This window comes from Dipodomys spectabilis, unplaced genomic scaffold (genome assembly GCF_019054845.1).
Source record: "Dipodomys spectabilis isolate Male_0828 unplaced genomic scaffold, ASM1905484v1 ptg000569l, whole genome shotgun sequence".
Classification (NCBI taxonomy): domain Eukaryota; kingdom Metazoa; phylum Chordata; class Mammalia; order Rodentia; family Heteromyidae; genus Dipodomys; species Dipodomys spectabilis.
The window spans coordinates 554,311-563,217 of NW_024871246.1; positions in this window are offsets into that span (position 1 = coordinate 554,311).

Consider the following 8,907-nt stretch of genomic DNA (forward strand, 5'->3'; position numbering starts at 1 on the left):
TGTGACAATTCCCTTTGTTTTCCTCATTAATAACTTTTGTTTCTATTTTATTTTACAACAAAGGTTGATTTTTCATAAATCTACTGTAGATACAAAGATACGTTAAAATACTTCTATCTTTATGCATTGATACACACACACACACATCTGTTACACAGGTTGTAATGATAATTTATAACTTCTGTAACTGTATGATTTACTAAATTATTTAAAAAATAGACAGCTTATGCCTGGAATCTTGATTACTCAGGAGGATGAGATCTGACGATCCTGATTTGAAGCCATCTTGGGCAAGTAAGTCCATGAGACTATTATCTCCAAACAACGAACCGAAAATCAGAATTGGAACTGTGGCTCAAAGTAGTAGAGTGGTAGCCTTGAGCGAAAAAGGTCAGGGACATCACACAGACTCTTAGTTCAAGAACTATAATCTAGCCAAAAAATCTAATTTACACCTGTGTAAGTAGAGTATTTCCATCACCCAAATGCACATCCATGCTCATTTGCAAGATAACTCTGTTATGTCTGGAGTACCACACAACATTATAGCTTAAGTAGAAAGGATCACAACATGTGTTCACTCTATCTCTCTCATGGGTTTTTTCTCCACTGAAATACTCAAATCTTACAATCATTCCAATTATTTAAAGTCATAGCTTTTTTCTTCAATAACCACAATATAGTTTGCATTGAGTGTCTTGTATCTCCTAAATGGGTGTTCTTACCCTTTTGTCATGCCCCCAGCCCTAAATTAGTCTGATTATTTTTCAAATAGAATCGGGCTTCCTTCTTGTGTATGATCTTGGGCTCAGTCCACTTTATGTTATTCTTCCTGGAATTTAGAATAACAGGTGCATGGCATTGTGTACAGATCTTTCTGTCCAGTCTAAGTTTTAACCACTGTCCTCACAACAGTAGACTCCCATGTAGTCAGGATTTTCAAAAGCTTATCATAGCTGATTTTTTTTTAAATCTTTGCATTTCTTGCAGGTTTTTGAGTACTGAATTAATTTGTGTTTTCTTGGGTTGTTTTTTTCATTTGAATGTATGTGTTGAGTTGTTCCAAACTTTCCTTTTGTTTCTTTCACTAACGTTCTTACCTAAGTGCTGAGAAACCAATTCTTCTTTCTCAAGATAGTCAAGGTCAACATTATTTATTCCAAAGCAATTTCAATAATATTTAAACACCTTCATACCTATGAATGTTATATGAATGCTAAGTGCTGAGAAGGGTCTTTTTATTTTCACAACAGTCTTTAGCATACACAGACAGATCATGAAATATATGAAGATAATAAAACTACAGATGCTTGCCAGGTGGAGAAAAACCTATTATGAATTGTTTGACAGAGGCTTCCCTTCTGGTGAAAGAAATACGCTGTTTGATGCAGAATTTCACAAAATCATATAGCTAGGAAGAACCTAAACAATCATGCAATACTACAGAGTTAAGGGAGATGAATTGCCCTCCTGAATACTTTACTTTTGGGTCAAATAAAAGCAGGCTTGCAAAAAGAGAATAGACTTTAGAGAAACATGATGAGTTGATGTAAATAGCTGCTTAACTGATTTTGTTAATTTGTGAACTAATACATGGCAATAGGATACAGCAAGATAAAAAACGAAGAAGGTCACATTGAAATACTCATTGGTGTGTTTGTGTGTTCACGCGCACGTGTGTATGCACACGCACATGTGCAGGTACTCATGCATGTATTCATCATTCCTGAAGCTTGATAGTGCCTGGTCACTATCCCTAAGCTTCTGTGCCCAAGGATAGTGTTTTACCACTCGAGCCATTGCTGTATTCTGATGTTTTGGAGATAATCACATGTATTTTCATGATTGGACTGGCTTTGAACAGTGGTCTTCAGATCTCAGCCTCCTGAGTAGCTAGCTAAGCTGATTCAGCCTCTGAGTAGCTAGTTAAAATTCTGACTGTCCGTTATGCTTCACTGCTTTTTTATTCTTTTCCTGAGGTAATCACAAGCCTAACTCATATATATGTCTAGTTGCTTTAAAAATATTGTTACTGTTTGGCACCAAGGGCTCCCATCTCTAATCTTAACTACTTAGGAGGCTTGAGAACAGAACCCAAACCAAAAGTTTAGTGGACTTCCTTCTCAATGTGTTGCTGGGTGACTGAATCATTTCAACCATCCTGCGCTATCTAGAGGTTAAGATTGGAAGGACTGCAGAATCCAGGCCAGCCAAGGTAGGCAGCTAGACCAATTGGTTGCAACTCTGATGCCATTGATAATGGGAAGGCTAAAAGGACAGATCGGGTGCAAGTTCTTGTGGAAAGGGAACCCCTATTCTAAAATTAACCACTGATATGATGCCAGCTTAGAAAGAACAATACTCCAAGTTGAAATCCCCACAATTACCCACAACCAAAATAGGTAAATATATTAACATCCCAAAACTTAGTACAATCTGTTCTTTGGTTTAATATCATCTTTATCTGATTATCACATATGTGACAAAATCGTTTCTTCATTATCTTAAGATAAATTTAAAAGACCTAGAAAATTCTTTCTCAATTATTAACTGCAAACGGATGGCAATTTGTCTCATTTCTCACATATTTGACTACCACTATAAATTCATCTTATGATTTTTATTAATAGTAATATATTCTGATTTATTATTTTACTTTGTAACATTTGTAAAATTTTGCTTCTTTGCTGAAGTTTAAGTATTTAAATAGTATCATCAAAGTATATTCCTTGGGTATTTAGGGCAGCTTTTTACAAAGTTTTTAAACAATGGCTTCTAAGAATTCTTTTTTTTGTTTGTTTATTTTTTGTTTTTTGTTTTTTTTTTGGTCGGTCGTGGGGCTTGAAGTCTGGGCCTGGGCGCTGTCCCTCAGCTCTTCAGCTCAAGGCGAGAGCTCTACCACTTGAGCTACAGTGCCACTTCCGGTTTTCTGGTGGTTTATTGGAGATAGGAGTCTCACGGTCTCTCCTGCCCGGGCTGGCTTTGAACCGCAATCCTCAGATCTCAGCTTCCTGAGTAGCTAGGATTACAGGCGTGAGCCACCAGCGCCCGGCTAAGAATTCTTAATTGTTATATTATTTAGTTTATTTTTAACTTTAATTTAATTTTATTGTAAAGGTAATGTACGAAGGGGTTAGAGTTACATAAGTAAGGCAATGTGTATTTTTTTTAATGGAAAGAACATTGTTATCCCCTCCATCGATTTTCTTGTACAGTAAAAGAAAGAAATACTGATGCTTTAGCTGTTGCTATTGATCAATAGGTATTTTTGCTTTCTTTGTTCATGCATTTTTTATTATTAAATTGATATACAGAGGGTTTACAGTTACTTAAGTCAACTAAAGAATGCATTTTATTTTATTTTCTAAATTTCAAATTTTGAATTTAATTATTTTCTTTTGTTTCTTTAGAGTAATTCTTTTTTCAGTCATAGGATTAATTAATTTAATTTTGCATGAGTTTTACACATGTAAATTATTTAGACACATATTTTGCTTTTAAAATATTTAACATGAATATTTAAAAATTATTTTCTTAATTTTTATATGGTTGGTGAATTTAAATAAATTTAATTTCTTGTAGTTCTAAACATATTTGTCGTTACTGTGTTTTCAAGAAGCACATACTTTATTAAGAAGGCTTCATTACCTGGTCACTTTTTGGAAATATTTGTACTTGAATTAAAAAAATGTTTGAGCAGGGCATGGTGATTTGTGCCTTCCATTTTTCTAGCTATGGTGGGAAGTATTAGTAGGGTTTGTGATTCGGGAGAGGCTTTGAAATGATGAGACCTTATTATAAAAGTATCCAGAATGAAATGATTAGAAATATAGCCATCTCTAGCGAGATATAGAGCACCTGGTTATCATATTTTAAATCTTGAGTTAAAATACCATTAAAATCAATTTTCTGCCAAAATAAAAGTATACATGTTTCAAAATGTTTATTATTTAAAACTTGTTTGCAAAGGTTCTCATGTCTTCTATTTCTTAATTTTCAATTTAGTTGATCTATAAGAATCCAAGTATATTGTGACTATTTTATTTCTACTAAACTTTTAAATAGTATGAGCAGTAATATGATTTCATATTAACATATTTTTACTATTTGTGATAATTTCCTCTGTTTAATATGTTAATATCAATATTCCAAATTGTGTGTGTGTCTGTGTTAATGTGGGTTTTTTGTGTGGGTGCTTTGTGTGTACTTTGTAATGTGTGGGCGATCACACCATTGCTTCACACGTTAGGCCAATGTTTTACCACTGAGATATACTGTCTAGTTATAATTCAAATACTGCTTTAAATTATGACTTTAAAATTTTCATTTCCTATGAATTCAAAATCATATATAATAAAGTGTGATCCATCTTCTATCTACGTTAGCAATTTTTATTGTTATTTTATTGTTATTTACAATATTTCTACTGCCTTTCCACTTCCAAACTCTTGTGTTTGTTGTTGATGAAGGTTTTACTTTGCTTCTTTTCTCTCTTCATTCTTTTTCCCTTTAGAGTTTACCTGTTCTTTCTTTTATTTATTTGGAAATTATCATCTTCCTATTACAATTTCCTTACCTTGTAACAGGTTTTTACAATGCTTTATTTTCTATTTTATTTTCTATTTTCCCATGTTCTCTGACTCTCAGTCAAAACTATTAGGTGGATTAAAACGAAACTTGATTCAGGACACCTTATATTCCACTTTCTCTTCTCTGAAGTCTTTCTGTTTTTTGAAATACAGTACCAATGACATACAGCTCCTATGTGGTCCATCATTCTATCCCCTCTCACTCTCCTCTGCTGTGCAGAGTTATCTAAATCTTAACTCCTTCCTAAATTAATTTTAGAAAACAAATATAGTCTTAGAGCAAACTAGCCTTGGAATACATTTCTTAATTGTTTTGAAATTAAAAAAGAACTGATAATCCTTTGCATTGGAAATCATTTTAAAATGTTTATCACTTAATATAATTCATATACCAAGCAAGAATAAGTTTATATAATCATTACACATATCATTTTATTACTACTGTAAATGGAATAAAAGTCCCGTCCCAATCTATTACCCAACTCTCATTATTCCTAATTCCTAATCATCACCTAAATATCTTAAACAATCTAAATAGTCATGTCTTTAACATAGAAGTAAATATTCTATACTTTTACTTAACATTTTCCAGGGACATGTATTCATGTTTCTAAGAAATAGTCACAGCAGTTAAAATTTGCTTTTGTGAAATTAATGTGATACATTTTCTTGTTGTTGTTCTTGTTTGCAAGACTTTGGCATTGTCTCTAAGGCTTTTTATGCTCAAGGCCAGCACTCCACAACTTGAAGCACAGAGCTAATTCCTGTTTTTAGTGATTAATGGAGATAAGACTCTAACAAGTACTTTTCTGTCTGGGCTAGTTTCGAACACAATTCTACGATCTCAGCCCCCAGAATAGCTCAAATTATAAGCATGAGTCACTGGCATTTGGTTTGATGTATTTTTTTAAATTTTAATTATGTTTTAAGGTGTACCTTTCACTATAATGTACATGGTTCTGCACAGAAATTTAGATATTTGTACATATTTCTGATGAAAAATAATCTCTAAAAATGTATGTCTTTCTGCACATAACGTATATATACATATATATATATATATATATGTATTTCTGAAGACAGACTCCTTCTAAAATTTTTATGCTACTATTTTGACCTTTTTCATTTCAAAGATATACAGTCTTTACCTAAAAGTTTCCAAGAATAAAATAACTAATACTTGATTTGAAAGTGGAGATTATTACTTTAAAGGAAATTTTAGATATACACATGATATTGTAGTAACATTTACAGTATATCACTTGAAAAACGTTCTGTTCAAACTCTTAAATATTTGTGTGTAGTGACGGAGAGAGAGGAAATTAATTCATACTGGTTAGGAATTTGCAATGTTTCAAAAATCTATTCCATAATTTGTTATAAGCACATAGTCAAGCTACCTGATATGGTTTAGTTTTTTTTGTTTCTTTATTTGTTCAAAATTTTAAAATGGATGTATGCACAGTTGTAACATTAAAAGTATTAATCAAAAGACAAATAATAGCAAAGTCATAGACACATATCAGAGTTTCAATAATTAGCACTTATGGTGATAATAATTTTGATGAGGATTATGGCCACAGTGTAGCCTGATTATGACTTATTTTTGTTTCTGCATGAAAAAATTTGTGATTTTAAACCAACAAACTGAATTTGACTCTTTTCTTATTTGTAAGGTAAGGTGGAAAATGTAAGGACTCTTCACTGTTCTTTTTCTTACTCTAGAAGTCAACAAATATATTCTTCAATATTTCTGGTAGATTATATCCATTTACAGATAAGAAATGTAATGCTAACAGTCAATGTAGTGAGTAAATAATGATACTAGAATTTGTTTCTGAGATCTTCACTCTGTGGGCTTACATGGAGCAGTAATTTGGTGATGGAGAGGAATAATATGAAAAGTCTATGGGGAAAAAGCATACTATGTAACCGGATGTTTTAGGACTAAGTGACCAATGATGAGAATTTGAAACAGACCAGTTTCAGGGGCATAAAAAGGAGTACATAGAAATTATATTAGTGACAGAAACTGAGAAAATCTTGATCATTCATCTTATCTAATGGACGGAAGTAGAAGGATAAGAAGAAATCTAAAGTTCTTCCACGTCTCTGACTGACAACCATGTTAGTAATATTCTTGGTAATAAGGACTACAGGTGGAAATGATGGATTTAGAGGAAAAAATTCTCTGATAGTTCTAAAATTTATGTTAAACGGATGCATAGATAAGTCTTTTTAGACATCATTAAAATATCAACGACCATTAATATGAAAAAGAATAATAATATCTGGGGCATTATTAAAGGGAAGAGGAAAAGGAAAGTTCTGACACAAATGTGAGCAATGTGAGCATCATAGTGGACAAAAATAGAAGAAAGAGATAAATAAGGAAACAAGAAAGTAATAAAAACAAATTTACAGAAGTAAAGGAGGGAAAGAATTGTCAGGAAGATATTGAAGGAAATATACTATTTAGATTTGAACACTAAAAGGACATAGACAAGTTCAAAAAGAACAGTGTTTTGGTGGAAGTCATATTAATAAAATTTTGAGATATGAATGTGAAGTCATAAAATTCTGGATCCATGAATTCAACAGATCCTGTTGATTTTAAATGCTGGGAACAAATGCTTTTATCCTGACCTTAGAAGAATTGTACAGATATAACTCATGATCTTTACTAAGAGGAATTCTGTGAATATTTTTGAAGAGTTTGTTTAGCCAGGTGATTATAGATTGAACTACAGCACAGATAAGACTAATTTGTCTACAGTTCCAATGAGTGACACATGTATCCACATCAGTTTGGGATTTTATTGAAATATCTTTAGATATGTTTGAATATTTTTTCAGCCTATTCATTATAAATCTAGGACAAGTAACACTGATGTTACTGATGTTACTGAACACTCCTCCAATTGATTCTTCTTTAGAATAGAAAATGACTGATTGACACATCATAACTGTCCTATACTCTATTAATCTAGTTCTTGTTAGGGATATCTTCATGCTGAAATAACCCTGTTAATCAGCATGCCACAAATTCTTATATGTAGGAAGTACTCTTATAAACTTTAAACCTTTATTGAATGGAAGAGTTCAGACTTTACCCTCACCACTAGGATTAAATGCCTAAAAAGATAAGACATTTTGCTTTAATGCCTTTCTTTCATTTTCTAATCCATATTTGTAAGTAGGGAAGGCTTCTGATGTAACAATAATACAATGGTGACTTGTATTAACACAACATGTAGGATCTAGTGTTAATTCGGATACTTACTAATAAGCTCCATGTTTTGTGCATATTTTTATTTCTCCTGGGTAAACTAATGAGCTCCAAGAAAATGTCCCTAAGGAGCCTTTCAATTCTAATATCACTGTTTGTCTCAAAAAGCTTTAAATTCTATGCCCTCTAATGTGGGCATAATGTGGAACTTTTCTCCTCAGAGAGTGAGTACTACCCTATTGCTTAACATGTACAAAATACCTTCATACATAGACTGGGCATGTGCAAACAAGAAGTGGTAGTTGAACAATGTTCTTAGCAGTTTTTACAGATGAAATGGAAATAGAGCAACTATGAAGTCAAAAGGAATGTGCAAAAAAGTCAAAGGCACAAAGTAGAATGTGCTAAGGAAATGCTGAAGTATAATTTCAAATAATCTGCTCAAGTGTGAGGGTGTGTTCAAAGCACAACTTCAGAAAATGTAGTTGGATATCTTGAGAGAAAAACTGCTTTAAACTATTCTGGGATAATTGTACAAGTAGAAGCTCCTTAGTCTACCTCTAGTCAGCCACAACATCATCAACTTAGCTACTATTTTCGAAGTGCAAAGTGAGAAAAAGAGGGCTCATCACAGTTAGTGTTCAAGTTGAAATAATGGCAATCACATAACTTTTCTATGTCTTCATTTATTTTAGAGCATTAAAGTAGGAAAAAGCCAAGTAAATATTTTGCATGTACCTAAATTAAGTGAGACATATTATATTGGTCTCTTTTTAACTTGAAAGTTATTGATTATGTTTTATACTCTGATTTGGGACAATTATCTGATGTCAGTTATTTTCTTCTCTTCCTCTTCTTTTGCCCTTCGACTTACATAATTATTATTTAAAGAGACATACCTGAGCTTGCATTTCTAAATTCTTCAAAATTATCTCAACTACTTCATACTTCAGGCAACCTCCTATATATTTCTCAAGGGAATATTTTGTCACTAGCATTTTTATCCTATATAATATTGGATATCTTCCTGCCTAATTCAGTGCAAGATATACATAGACTCATCCAGATATCTCAACACTTGTGCAACCA